A 15,870-nucleotide genomic window follows, 5' to 3' on the forward strand; every position below is an offset into this window, starting at 1 on the left:
CATGAACACCATTCGACTTAAGCTTTTTCCTTTTTCTTTAAAAGATGAAGCTAAAACTTGGCTACAAAATCTTAGATCGGGATCCATTCGAACTTGGGATGAATTGCAACAACAATTTTTGAAAAAGTTTTTTCCATCTCATAGAACAGATTCTTTCAAAAGGCAAATCATTACTTTCACTCAAAAACAAGGAGAAACTTTTTATCAGTGTTGGGATAGATACAAAGAATTGCTTAATCTTTGTCCACATCATGGTTTTGAAATTTGGAGAGTTGTTTCTCAATTTTATGAAGGCTTAACACCTAAAGATAGGCAAATGGTTGAATTTATGTGTAATGGAACATTTGAAGATAAAGATCCAAATGAGGCAATTGAGTATCTCGATTCATTAGCTGAAAATGCTCAAAATTGGGACACTATAGGTACAATCGAACCATCAAACAAGATTCAATCTCCTACATCTGGTGGAGGTATGTACACTCTTAAAGATGAACATGATCTTCAAGCTAGATTTACATCTTTGGCAAGAAAAGTTGAGGCACTTGAATTGAAAAAGAATGGTCAATTAAAATCTGTTCAAGAAATTCGTGTCACATCTGTGATACAAGTGATCATTTTACAAAAGATTGTCCCACTTTGCCCTCTTTTAAAGAATGTATCCATGAACAAGCCAATGTTTTGAACAATTTCAAAAGGCCAAATTTTGAACCATTTTCTCAAAATTACAATCCAGGTTGGCGAAATCATCCAAATTTTAGTTGGAGGAATGATAATGCTGCATAATTTTCACAACCACATTTCCAAAATCAACAAAATTTTCAAAATTATGCACCTTATGTTCCTCCACCTAAAAGAAATTTGGAAGATACATTGAATTCTTTCATTGCAAAGCAAGAGTCTATCAATACTCAAACTGCTCAAACCATGACAGATTTGAAAGATACTCTTGCTAAATTTGCATCTGCACTTAATGTTCATGAAAAAGGTAAATTTCCTTCACAACCTCTGCCTAATCCCAAGGATCATCATTCACAAACTGGAACTTCTGGAACTCAACCGATGGATCAGGTAAAATCTGTTATTACCCTTCGAAGTGGTAAGGTTGTGGAAAAATCCATTCTTGAACCTTGTGAAGATGATGATAAATCAACTTCAAAGGGTAAGGAAGTGGAACCCATAACTTACGAAGAGGAGGTTCAACAGACAGTGTCACCACCATTCCCTCATGCATTGAAAAATACAAAAAAATCAAATTTGAATTCTGATATATATGATATTTTTAAACAAGTAAAAGTTAATATTCTTTTATTAGATGCAATAAAACAGGTACAATTATATGCCAAATTTTTGAAAGACTTGTGCACTGTGAAAAGAAAATTGAATGTGAAAAAGAAAGCATTTTTAGCCGAACAAGTAAGTTCAATCATTCAAAATAATAATACTTTGAAATACAAAGACCATGGTTGTCCTACTATTTCATGTATTATTGGATAACGAAAGATTAAAAAAGCCTTGCTTGATCTTGGAGCTAGTGTGAATTTACTTCCATATTCAGTTTATCAAGAACTCAATCTAGGCGAGTTAAAATCAACTTCGGTAACACTTTTACTTGCCGATAGATATGTTAAAGTGCCAAGAGGTATGATAGAAGACGTATTGGTCCAAGTTGATAACTTTGTATATCCTGTCGATTTCATAGTTTTAGATACACAACCTATCAAAGCTTGTAATGCAATTCCTGTAATTCTGGGTCGTCCATTTTTAGCAACTTCTAATGCCCTTATAAATTGCAGGAATGGAATAATGAAGTTGTCATTTGGTAACATGACCTTGGAGCTCAATGTTTTTAATCTTTGTAAGCAACCACATGACAAAGGAGATGAAAGTGAAGATGAAAATCTTATTGAAACTCTTGTGGAAGAAAACATTCAAGAAGGTAGTATTCGTGATCAATTAGATATTTGTTCAATTGAAATTGTTAAAGAAAATATTGAAATTGATCTTGATGATTTTATCAGGTATCACTCGTTACCAGGATCAGAGAAAGAATTTGATGCAAAATATGAGAACAAAGACGAACCACCCATATTGGAGTTAAAACCCTTGCCAGAAGAATTGAAGTATGCATTTCTTGGAGAAGATGAAACATATCCGGTGGTAATTTCTTCCAAACTAGAAAGTGATCAAGAAGGTAAATTAGTTGATATGCTTAAAAGACATAAAAATGTAATTGGTTGGACACTAAAAGATCTCAAGGGCATTAATCCACTAATTTGCACACACAAAATTCATTTAGAAGAAAATGCTAAAACATCTCAACAACCACAAAGGAGATTAAATCCACACATGAAAGATGTTGTGAAAACTGAAGTTCTCAAACTACTTGATGTTGGGATTATCTACCCTATTTCTGATAGTAAGTGGGTAAGCCCAACACAAGTAGTTCCAAAAAAATCTGGCATCACAGTGATAAAAAATGAAAAAATGTGAATTGTTAACAAGTCGAGTCCCATCTAGTTGGCGGATGTGTATTGATTATAGAAAATTAAATGACGCCACTAGAAAAGATCATTTTCCATTACCATTTTTGGATCAAATTTTAGAAAGAGTAGCAGGTCATCCATACTACTGTTTTCTTGATGGATATTCAGGTTATTATCAAATTCCCATTGCACTCGAAGATCAAGAAAAAACTACATTCACATGTCTTTTTGGAACATTTGCATTCAGAAGGATGCCATTTGGTTTATGCAATGCCCCAGCAACATTTCAAAGATGTATGCTAAGCATTTTTTGCGACATGGTTGAAAATTGTTTGGAAATTTTCATGGATGATTTAACTGTCTTTGGGAATACATTTGATAATTGTCTTGAAAATTTGGAAAAAGTTTTAAAAAGATGCGAGGAAAAAGGTCTTATTTTAAATTGGGAAAAATGTCATTACATGATTACTTCTGGAATTGTTTTGGGACGTGTCGTGTCATCTCATGGAATTGAAGTTGATAAAGCAAAAGTTGATGTCATTGCCAATTTACCCCCTCCAAAAACCATTAAAGAAATTCGCTCATTTTTGGGACATGCTGGATTTCATCGGAGGTTTATAAAGGACTTTAGTTTAATCTCTAAACCCATTTGTAACCTCTTAACAAAAGACACTGCATTTGAGTGGACTCAAGAATGTCAAAATGTTTTTGATAAAATTATTCGACATTTAACATTAGCTCCTATCATGCAACCTCCTGACTGGTCTTTACCATTTGAAATCATGTGCGATGCGAGTAATTATGCAGTCGGTGCAGTACTGGGTCAAAGAAGAAACGGTAAGCCTTATGTGATATATTATGCAAGTAGAACTTTAAACAATGCTCAAATTAATTACTCCACAACTGAAAAAGAACTACTTGCTGTAATATTTGCATTAGATAAATTTCGTTCTTATTTGATTGGATCAACGACTATTGTGTTTACTGATCATTCTGCTATTAGATATTTGTTGACCAAACAGGATGCAAAGCCACGACTGATACGATGGATTTTGTTACTCCAAGAATTTGACATTGTGATCAAAGATAAAAAAGGAACCGAGAATGTCGTAGCCGATCATTTATCGAGACTAGTAACAGGATCATCTTGTGAAATGACACCAATTAACGATAATTTTCCTGATGAACATCTATTTTCAGTTACTACTACACCTTGGTTTGCTAACATAGTAAATTTTCTTGTGACAGGAAAAATGCCACCGCAATGGAGTTCCCAAGATAAAAGAAAATTTTTGAATGAGGTAAAAAACTTTTATTGGGATGATCCGTATCTGTTCAAGTATTGTCCAGATCAAATTTTTCGACGTTGCATATCCGACAATGAGGTAAGTAGTGTCATTAAATTTTGTCATTCAGAAGCATGCGGAGGACATTTTTCTTCAAAGAAAAAGGCTGCAAAAATCTTGCAGTGTGGATTTTATTGGCCCACTTTGTTTAAAGACACCCACGAAATCTGCAAGATCTGTGAAAATTGTCAAAAATTGGGTGCGATTTCAAAAAGAAACATGATGCCTTTGAATCCTATCATTGAAATCTTTGACTGTTGGGGAATTGATTTTATGGGACCTTTTCCATTGTCGTTTGGATACTTGTATATTTTAGTTGCAGTTGATTATGTTTCCAAATGGATAGAGGCAATTCCATGTCGAAAAAATGATCATAAAATCGTCATCAAATTTTTAAAAGAAAATATTTTTAGTAGATTTGGAATTCCTCGAGCCATGATAAGTGATGGGGGAACTCACTTTGTTAATAAACCATTTGCTTCATTAATGAAAAAATATGGTATTACTCATAAAGTAACTACTCCTTATCATCCTCAAACAAATGGACAAGTTGAATTAGCTAATAGGGAGATAAAGCAAATTTTGGAAAAAACTGTTAACTCAAATAGAAAAGATTGGTCTCTGCGACTTAATGATGCACTTTGGGCATATCGAACAGCTTTTAAAACATCATTGAATATGTCTCCCTATAGGTTGGTTTATGGAAAATATTGTCATTTGCCTGTGGAATTGGAACATAAAGCTTATTGGGCGATCAAAACTTTAAATTCAAGCATGGATGATGCCAACAAATTGCGTAAATTGCAACTTAATGAACTTGATGAACTCAGAAATGACGCGTATGAGAATTCAAGGATTTATAAAGCAAAAATCAAATCATTTCATGATAAAACAATTCTTAGAAAATCTTTTGAGATTGGTAAAAAAGTTTTGCTTTATAATTCTCGACTTCACATATTCCCAGGAAAATTACGATCAAGATGGACATGCCCATATGTTGTAAAGCATGTGTATACTTATGGAGTTGTGGATATTGAAAATCCTAAAAATGGTGATATTTTTAAAGTAAATGGACAAAGGCTTAAACCATTTTTAGAAAATGAAATCTTTCAAGAAGAGTTTATTTCCCTTTCTGATCCTTGATTTTTTTTTTGTTGCATTTAAGTTTGTTTGTTTTTATTTCAGGTTTTCTCAATATTTTTATTTTTCCGGTTAAATGGTGGATAACGGTACTCCGTGACTCTCATAGTCGGTTAAATCAGTTTCCCACAATTGTTGATACAAAAATAAAAAAAAAAAATTCTTTTCAAAATGGATGAAATTCTCTCAAAAATTTGTAAATATTTTCCCTCTGTTTCTGAAAATGTTCTAAAAAAAATTTATGCAGGAAGGTGTGAAAGATTGAGATTGCTAATGCAAAAAGGAATTCCAGAAGATATTCGTCTTGTAATAGAAGCTAAGGTCCGATTAGGAGGAGAAGTTCCACAATCATTGCTCATTCGGTATTTGCCTGGATTAGGAAAAAACACTTATGCGAAAAAACGAAGGGCCAAAATTTTAGGGGTTTGTCATAAGTGTGCAAGATGGACTTGTGACAAACGATGCAGATCTTTGGGATGTGTTTCCAATAACAGAGAAGATAAAATTGGTTTCATTAAGAATGTGCTGAGTAAGGAGTCTTTAGATAACATCTTATTGACTCTTGAGACGCATTCTAGTGGACATGTGCATATTGAACTTCTCCGTTTATGGAAACAATTCCAAGATGAGCGTCATAGTCTTGGAAATCCGACTAAAAAAGACCATGTTTGCCAATTTATAAGAAAATTGGACGGGAAACATATCCTCGACTCATAGAAGGCGTTGAAGCCGTTTCTGGACGTAAAACCAGAGGAAAATTGTGAGCCACAATCACACTACTGTTTATATGCGTGTGTCATTATTGTTTTTACTATTTATTCTGTTTACAGCTGTGACCCATAGTTTTGTCATGATAACATATTACTCTTCTAAAATCTCTCATCTTTCTCTCTATTTTCGCAGAAAAAAAAAAGAAATTAAAAACATGGCTGGATCCTCTGCACAAATATTGAAAAATATTTGTGTATTTTGTGGGTCGAGTCCTGGAAAAAATGAAGTGTTTGTAGAAGCAGCGAATAATCTTGGAAAGATATTGGCTGAGAGAAAAACTCACTTGGTATATGGGGGAGGTAATATTGGGTTAATGGGATCTATTTCAACATCTGCTCATCTTGGAGGTAGTCAGGTTTTGGGTATTATTCCTACAGCTTTAGCTGAAGGAAATATTACAGGTGTTACGATTGGGGAGGAATTAAAAGTTTCTTCTATGTATGAAAGAATCACTCAAATGATTGGAAATTCTGATTCTTTTATTGCACTACCAGGTGGTTTTGGTACATTAGAAGAAATTTTTCACACTGTTTCTTGGGCACAACTTAATATCCATAATAAACCTGTGGGCTTGTTGAATATCAATAATTATTTTGACAGTTTGTTGACATTTCTTGATTAAGCTGTAGAACAGAATTTCATTTCAGAAAATTCATGACGGATGTTCATCTGTGCTTCGACTGCCGACCAATTAATTGATGATTTGGAAGCTTTTGTTCATAAGCCTGATCCGATGATAACAAAGATCAATTGGTCGCAATCAAGCAGTAAGAAAAGGAAGTTGGATCATTGATTCAAAAGTCGTGGATTGGTTTGCGTTTGTTTCAGTTTATTATCTTCAATAAAATTTCAGGTGATATCTCTTTCATTACGTACTCTTTATTAATAGTTATTTTGACATTAGGGACAATGTCATATTCTGATTGGGGGGAGAACGAACTTATAAAAAAAAAAATTTTAAAAAAAAAATAAATAAAAATAATAATATATATTATTTTAAAATAAAATCATGTTTATTGTTTGTATCTTAGTAATTTTTGCAAAAATTGTCATACATTACATGTTTGAAAGATTTAAATTAGAACATGCATTAATCTATTTAAGAATGTTTAAATTTTTATTTGAAAAAAAAAAGTCAATTTTAATATTCTGATCAATATAAAAATATGATTTATGAAATCTTTTTGAGTGATTAACCATTGTGATAATATCAGGTATTAAGGTATATGGCCCAAGATATACCTTATAAGAGTGCCTATAATTTTAAACTCACACATATTTTGTGAGTGAGTGGAGAGGACTGAGAAAACAGCTTTCGAGCCTTTATTGATCATGAGAGAGACTATCTATTGTTTAGATCTTGAGTTCTTATTTTGAAGAAAAAAAAACGATATTTCCTGAAAAAAAACGGAGAAAAATACAAAAAGAAAGATATTGAATATCTATGTAATTTTTAAGTTATATGCTACGACCCATATATCTCTCATAAAAAAAACAAAAAACAAAAAAGAGAGAGAAATTTATTGTACAAATTAAATAAATATGTGGTCAAGAAGCATAAACTTAGTCTGATTCCATGAAGTTATGCAAACAAAAAAAATATCAGGAAAAAATATATAATAAGAACAACTAGATTTTGAATCAATGGATTTTCTATCTTTTGATTAGTTTGGCTCGTTTGTCTGTCTGCATTCTGTAAACCATTTTTCTGAGCATTTATCTGTCTTCCAACTCCATGAGAGAAATCGTTGCCATAAATTGAAACATTTATTAACCTGTGAGGATATGGAGTTGAGACTCTTACTAGGAATTTCTGAAGGCCGTGTACATTTAACTACCTGAAATAAGATTTGAATTGATCATCTCAAATTATTTCATAAATTATAATTATGATGATCTTGATATAACTTTGACAGTTTTCAAATTTAATTTAAACACTTAGATAGTTTTGATTACATTTCTATTTAAATTAATCAATATGTTTTGTATTGCTATTAACGCTTAAATTGCTAGGGACTAGCAATAAGCTGGTTGGGAGGTGTGATAAACATAAAAATTGTACATTAATTAAATGTTTTATAATATAAATATATAGTTTTTGTTTTATTAAATGTTTAAATATTATATGTTTTATAATAAATTGTATAAAATATAAGTTGTTGTGTAATTACAAGTTTTTAATATTTTTTACAGGTTCGATAAAACAAGAATAAACTTGGCGTTGCAAATTGGATTAAGATGATTCTTGGACCTGTAGAAAGTTGATGTTAATATCTACAATATTGGTGTCAAGCATGAGATAAAAATCCTCTCACAATTGGGATCAAATTAAGCAACAAATAAAGTTACCAAAGGAGTGGCAGTTTTACCATGCTCTAGTATTTTGACCATATCTCTCAAATTACTTGGTCAAATGATTTGAAAAAAATACCACAACTAGACAACTCAATTATCCACATGTTTCTTTTTATGTGAAGAAGCAAATTCCAAGAAGAAGATTTTCAAAAGTGATGTGTAATATAATATAATATCTTGGAACACCAATGAAGACTTTTGTGTAAAAAAATAATATTTTATTTGTGGTTGTCTCCCCAAATTTGGCTATAAATAGGGGTGCATTGTAATGTATTGAGATATCCCTCATTCTATGAACAAACCTTTGAGTTCATAATATTTCTCTCTATATTTTTCCTTTATTTCTTCATTTAAATATAATTAGCATGATAATTTCATATTCAAAGTTTTACACTTTGAATAATGAATAGCTAACTTCCTAAAGTTGAGATGAAAATGTGAAACTCTTGGCATGATAATAAGGTTACTAAAAGGTAAGAATCTATGTTTTATATTATTTAATCATTATTTATTGTTTATGTTATATTTATTTCTTTAAGCATTTTTACACCATACTTATAAGTGGGAGTTTTGATTTATTGTTGCTATATGTTACACTAAATTCTTGGAACCATTTAAATGTTAGTTTGGTATTACCAACCATTTAAAGTGGATGCCTTGATTTATTATATATGAATATATTATAATATTAATTTCTTGGTACCATTTAAATGTTAGTTTGGTTTTACCAACCATTTAAAGTGGGAATCTTAATTTACTATATATAAATATATCATAATATTAATTTCTTGGTACCATTTAAATGTTAGTATGGTTTTACCAACCATTTAAAGTGGGAACCTTGATTTAGTGTTTACAAATATATATAGCACAATAAATACTTGACCACATTTATAAGTTTTAGTATATATTATATACTTATAAGATAATAATATATAACATAATATAAATATGATTATTTAATATATTGGAACCATTTTATTAAGTGGGTTTCAATATTGTTCGTTAATGTTAACTTTATTAAAATACCAAGAGTGGATTCTTTAATCTCAACTACTTAAATTAAAATTTGAACAATTAAAATTTACCCATTAAAGATTCAAACAATTAAAATTAAAAAGAAACAAAAAACAAAAACAAAACAAAAAGACATTGTAGTGGACTTGTAATTACCTTAGCTTCCCTGTGGATACGATATTCGAACTCACCGAATTATACTACTTGTGGACAACCTGCTCTTGGGAGTGCAACAATCAAAGTCGCAACAGAAGTCATTGTGTTGCACCCCTTTTCGTGTTTTTCTATTTTTGATTACTTGTTGACATACGATTTTCGGCTCAAATCATCTGAATCTCGATCGGGACCAGATAAGACATGTGAAATCAACGTAGCTCGGGCACTGCCGGATTTGGACAAAATTGTAGCCTAATTTGATTGTAAACGGGCAACGAACGAGACTCATTACTCCGCAATGAGCTGGAGAGATTTTAGACAAATTCCTTCTCTAAAAGCCTCTAATTTGCGATTTTCCGATTCTGTTAAGCTTCTGTTTACTCGACAAATCCGCTTAGGTAGTTCGAAATTCGATTCATGTTCCAGTTTATCGTATCTCAAACATAAAAATACCTTTACATTCGCTATTTTCTTCTTCTTCTTTTTTTTCTATTTTCTAGGAACATTTAGCGATATTTGTTGTCGTGATCCGGTTCTGTGCGGAAGGGTATGACGCAGATTACTACGGAGACGGTTCACTCATGAAAAACAATTATTTCGAGCCTAACTTCATGGTTCTGATTGGGCGAGAGAAGTGCCGCGTGTTGTCCATCGCCGCCTGCTCTAACGTAGCTCGAGCACTGCCGAATTTGGACCAAATTGTAGCCGAATTTGATTGTAAACGGGCAAACGAACGAGACTCATTACTCCACAAGGAGCTGGCGAGATTTTAGCCGAATTCTTTCTCTAAGACCCTCTAATTTGCGATTTTCAGCTTCTGTTAAGCTTTCGTTTTCTCGAGAAATCCGCTTAGGAAGTTCAAAATTCGATTTTGGTTCCATTTTATCGTATCTCAGCCATAATAATAGCTTTACATTCGCTATTTTCTTCTTCTTATTTTTTTTTCTCTTTTCTGGGAACATTTAGCAATTTTTTTGTCGTGAGCCGGTTCTGTACGGAATGGTATGTCGCAGATTACTCCCGAGACGGTTAACTCATTAAAAACAATTTTCGACTGTTATAGCCATAATTTACGTAAATGGTCACGACACGAGGACTTCCCAGGGAGGTCACCCATCCTAGCTCTTCCATCGCACCAGAACGCTAAACTTCATGGTTTTGATTGGGCGAGAGCAGTGCCGCGTGTTGTCCATCGCCGCCCGCTCCATACGTACTCGAGGGATATAAGAATAAACATCCTACTCAATGTCAGGTGCGATCATACCAGCACTAATGCACCGGATCCCATCCGAACTCCGGAGTTAAGCGTGCTTGGGCGAGAGTCGTACTAGCATGGGTGACCCCCTGGGAAGTCCTCATGTTGCACCATTTTCGTGTTTTTCTATTTTTGATTACTTGTTGACAGACGATTTTCGGCTCAAATCATCTGAATCCTCATCGAGACAAGATAAGACTTGTGAAATCAATGTAGCTCAGGAACTGTCGGATTTTGAAAAAATTTTAGCCTAATTTGATTGTAAACGGGCAATCGAACGAGACTCATTACTCCGCAATAGGCTGGCGAGATTTTAGCCGAATTCCTTCTCTAAGAACCTCTAATTTGCTATTTTCCGCTTCTGTTAAGCTTCCGTTTCCTCAAGAAATTCGTTTAGGAAGTTCGAAATTTGATTCTGGTTCCATTTTATCGTATCCCTGGCATAATAATAGCTTTACATTCGCTATTTTCTTCTTCTTGTTTTTTTTTTCTATTTTCTGTGAACATTTAGCGATTTTTTTTGTCGTGAGCCGGTTCTGTGCGGAAGGGTATGACGCAGATTACTCCGGAGAGGGTTAACTCATTAAAAAGAATTATTTCGACTGTTTTAGCCATAATTTACGTAAACGGTCGCGACACGAGTACTGCTCAGGGAGGTCACCCATCCTAGCTCTGCCATCGCGCCAGAACGCTTAACTTCATGGTTCTGATTGGGCGAGAGAAGTGCCGCGTGTTGTCCGTCGCCGCCCGGTCCACACGTACTCGAGGGATATAAGAATAAACATCCCAGTCAATGTCTGGTGCGATCATACCAGCACTAATGCACCGGATCCCATCAGAACTACCAAGTTAAGCGTGCCTGGGCGAGAGAAGTACTAGGATGGATGACCCCCTAAGAAGTCCTCGTGTTGCACCTCTTTTCGTGTTTTTCTATTTTTGATTACTTGTTGACAGACAATTTTAGGCTCAAATGATCTGAATCTCGATCGAGACCGGATAAGACATGTGAAATCAACGTAGTTCGGGTACTGCCGGATTTGAACAAAATTGTAGGCTAATTTGATTGTAAACGAGCAAACGAACGAGCCTCATTACTCCGCAACGAGGTGGCAAGATTTTAGACGAATTCCTTCTCTAAGACCCTCTAATTTGCGATTTTCCGCTTTTGTTAAATCTTCGTTTCCTCGAGAAATCTTCTTAGGAAGTTTGAAATTCGATTTCGGTTCCATTTTATCGTATACAAAGCATAATAATAGCTTTACATTCGCTATTTTCTTCTTCTTATTTTTTTTCTATTTTCTGGGAACATTTAGCGATTTTTATTGTCGTGAGTCGGTTCTGTGCAGAAGGATATGACGAAGATTACTCCGGAAACGGTTAACTCATTAAAAACATTTATTTCGAATGTTTTAGCCATAATTTACGCAAGCGGTCGCGACACGAGGACTGCCCAGGGAGGTCACCAATCCTAGCTCTGCCATCGCGCCAGAACGCCTAACTTCATGGTTCTTATTGGGCGAGAGCAGTACCGCGTGTTGTCCATCGCCGCCTGCTCCACACGTACTCGAGGGATATAAGAATAAAAATCCCACTCAATGTCGGGTGCGATCATACCAGCACTAATGCAACAGATCCCTGGGAAGTCCTCGTGTTGCACCCCTTTTCGTGTTTTTATATTTTTGGTTTCTTGTTGACATATGATTTTTGGCTCAAATCATCTGAATCTCGATCGGGACCAGATAAGACATGTGAAATCGACGTAGCTCGGGCACTGCCGGATTTGGACAAAATTGTAGCCTAATTTGATTGTAAACGGGCCAACGAACGAGACTCATTACTCCGCGATCTGCTGACGAGATTTTAGCCGAATTTCTTCTCCAAGACAATCTAATTTGCGATTTTTCGCTTCTGTTAAGATTACGTTTCCTCGAGAAATCCGCTAAGGAAGTTTGAAATTCGATTCTGGTTCCATTTTATCGTATCTCAGGCTTATTAATGGCTTTACATCGGTGATACACTTAAAAGTTAAACCTTATCTAAAGCCCATAATGATATTCGCCTAAGATCCTTGAATAGAATCTTTATCTTATAGCACCAAACTTACGTAACTTAATTATTTACAAGTACATCCCAAATATTAAATTGTTGCAAATCTTTAAATTCGAGTAGCGTTAATCCATAAAACTATCGAACTTCTACCTAATTAATAAAACACTTCTATCATCAATCACATGCTTAAACTATTTTCTTCCCAATTACAATTTAGTTGAGGCTTAAGGCCCTTGGACTTTCCTCGTTGAAATGAATGTTGCATTCTTACGTATTCTCAATGCTTCATACATACTAGCGTATAAAACTTATTAAGTCATCCCATGGGAGCCTTAGACTAACTCTAATAAATCAACTTCACTTATACTCCATAGAGTTCTAGAATCCCCATATCAAGCTTTTTAGATTTCTCACTCGATAAAAATCTTAATATTCATTAATTGATAACTTATGTTGAACACAACTAATTCTTTTTTTATTATTATTATTATTTTTTCACCCAAAATTTTCGTATGAACACGTATTCCATAAACTTAAAATTCAAGCTTACGCGACCCAAATAGTATTAGATAACATAATTCCAACACACATATTCACTTATTCTCAAGTTTCTTAATAACTTACCAAAAATTCCTCAAGACGAGGTGTGTACCTCAATTCTTACATGCATCTATCGAGTAACCTAACCATCAAACATACCCAACTTTCTAGAAAAATTTAAATTCCAACAAAGATATAATTTTAACTCTTAAGATCATGATTAAAACTTATGCTACATCAAACCTTAAGTCCTCAAAAATAAGTTAACTTAATGTCTAATCTTGTAACTTGACTAAATGATCACTTTACCTTAAATTGTTATCACTCTAAATTCTTAATTTTTTTCCATTGTCTTATTCCATTAACATTTAGATTTTCAAGCCCAATATTGAATCATCCTACAATGCCCTTGATTGTCATTCCTTATTACATTATAACCCAGATTATAACCAAGTTCTAATTATCTCTTCAAGCTCAAATCACCGAAAAGTCTTATCATTTAAACCATTCAATTCTCACTTACTGCTAAACAAATCCCTAAATTTCTTAAAAATTTCAAAATTAGTTCTTACTTTCCTCGAATATTATCCGAATTTGTTCTTAATCTCGAGAATCCAAAAATTACCCATAAGTTCTTGGCGTTCCTAATCCCATTTTATAGGTTTCTCGTAACATAAAATTCAATAATCTTAACTTTATTAGACCCAAGATCAATTCTCATAACCTCGAAAATTACTGATTTTACCCAAGTGTTCCTCAAAAGTTCGAATTTTAATCCTCAAAATTTCAAAATTTACAATTTGGCCTTTAAAATTGTCAAAGATTACAATTTTGGCTTTATAACTCCTCGAAATTTGCATTTTTTTCCATAAAATTTTCGACTTGGCCTCATTAAACCTTAAAATTCTCAAAACTAAAAATTTAATCCCAAAGTTTGGTAAATTCGAAATAGTCCCTTAGAATTTTATTGTTGCACTCAGGTCCTCAATTATTGGCTATGACAATTAGGTCCTTTAAATTCTCAATCAATTCAATTAAATCCTTAGGTCCCATTAGGTAGAGCATGCATCCTAAATAAATTCTACGTTTTTATACTTACAAAGATCGTCGTAGTTTTCGAATCATTAATCCTTGTATGAATTCATCAAAAATTAATTCAACTAGCAACCACGAACTATCAATAATTTCTTAGAAATTCTACAAGTCCCAAAAGCATTCATAACTTTCAAGATTAACTTATTACCCCAAAGAGTAGAACATCAGTACTTCTAACCTAAAAATCGGTATAATCAAATCATTATCCACTTCTCCTAAAGACCAATATTCGAATTCTTAGACACGTCCAATTCCAAACGTAACCAACATGCAATTTAATCTAGTTTTTAAAACAGTAAATCCTTAAATCATAAAAGCAGTTAAACATATACAATAAATCATCATAAAGCGTAAATCATGTTAACATGCAGGTGATATGAGTAAAACATTGAAAACATTGAAATCATAAAAGCTTCGAGACTTGAGGCTTGAAGACGGAGCTGCAGAAACTGGCGGTGGCACAACCCTATACATGGCCCTTGCTCTGATACCAACTGTAACGTCTCACTCATTTTTAAAATTCTACGGGACATTTTTTTTAAATAAAAGCTCGCATTTTCGAAATAACATTTAAAATAATCGTAATAATTTGACAGTAAAAAAATAACCAAACTCATCTACAATCATACGAAAACATAAACTAATAAAAATCTTAAAATCATCAACGTTTGAAAATATTCATTTCTTCCCAATCTCATAAATCGTAATGCGGAAAACATGTGGTCCTCGGGTCGTGTCATCGCACCAGGTCTGCCTACTCAGAGTTCGGCACCTATAGTCTCCTCAACATTTAGCTCACCTGCATCACACACGCCTAGTGAGTCTAAAGAATCAACACACCTATACCAGGAATAACAAGTACATATACATAGCACACAGTAGTGAAAAATATCATACTCAACATATCTTTCATGAACTTAAAAGCATAACATAAACGTGTATTGTAAAATCATAATGCCAACATACCTTTCATAAACTTTAAAACATGAATATAAACATGTCGTATCAAATCATATCGTATTAAATCATGTCATCATAAACTTAAACATTTTCTTTTTAACTGAATTCAGTTCATTAGTTGTGACTTTCGTATCAGCTCTATCGATGGATCCATCTATAAAACCATGGTACCCGGCGGCGGGGACATCAGCGACAGCATTACCCGTCCACTGAGCCTTGGCCTCAGCTCATCATATCTCATATCATGTCAATGAAAATACGATCGTCGGGCTCCCTCTGGGGCCTTCTCCCGTAAACGGGCTCCCTCTAGGGCCTTTTCCCTCACGATATCTCCAATCCTATCATCGTATACATATACATCGTCAGTCACAACCAACTCCCATCCTTCAAAAACATCATGATATTCACCACTTAATAAAAACATGCATATACGTAATTTTTCCTTTAAACCAAGCATGCAACGTATATTTTCATAAAATCTTAAAAATCGTGATCATGATGCATAAAACTTTAAAATATAGTAAATTTGTGCTCATGGCGCTGCCAGGACCAACATCTAACCCCGGTGCAAAATGACCATTTTGCCCTTAGACGTAAAATTTCACGTTTTTGACATTTTCTTAATTCCATTGACTCTAACATGTCTCAAATAATTATTTAAGCCTACAAAAATTTTCCCATATTTTTATTTGGCTTAAATCGA

At 33.6% G+C, this 15,870-nt stretch overlaps 3 non-coding genes across 3 annotated transcripts; 2 read left to right on the forward strand and 1 right to left on the reverse strand.

The window, feature by feature from the left end:
• Positions 1-149: 149 nt before the first annotated feature.
• LOC142513032 (small nucleolar RNA R71) lies at positions 150-258 on the reverse strand. The gene has a single exon (XR_012809000.1). It is a non-coding gene; the product is annotated as a small nucleolar RNA R71 (small nucleolar RNA).
• A 10,260-nt stretch (positions 259-10,518) lies between these two features.
• On the forward strand, positions 10,519-10,637 carry LOC142516553 (5S ribosomal RNA). Its single transcript, XR_012812341.1, has one exon. It is a non-coding gene; the product is annotated as a 5S ribosomal RNA (ribosomal RNA).
• Positions 10,638-11,321: 684 nt separating this feature from the next.
• On the forward strand, positions 11,322-11,440 carry LOC142507948 (5S ribosomal RNA). The gene has a single exon (XR_012806183.1). It is a non-coding gene; the product is annotated as a 5S ribosomal RNA (ribosomal RNA).
• The last annotated feature ends 4,430 nt before the right edge of the window (positions 11,441-15,870 follow it).

The sequence above is a fragment of the Primulina tabacum genome, chromosome 10 (assembly GCF_025594145.1).
Source record: "Primulina tabacum isolate GXHZ01 chromosome 10, ASM2559414v2, whole genome shotgun sequence".
Classification (NCBI taxonomy): Eukaryota; Viridiplantae; Streptophyta; class Magnoliopsida; order Lamiales; family Gesneriaceae; genus Primulina; species Primulina tabacum.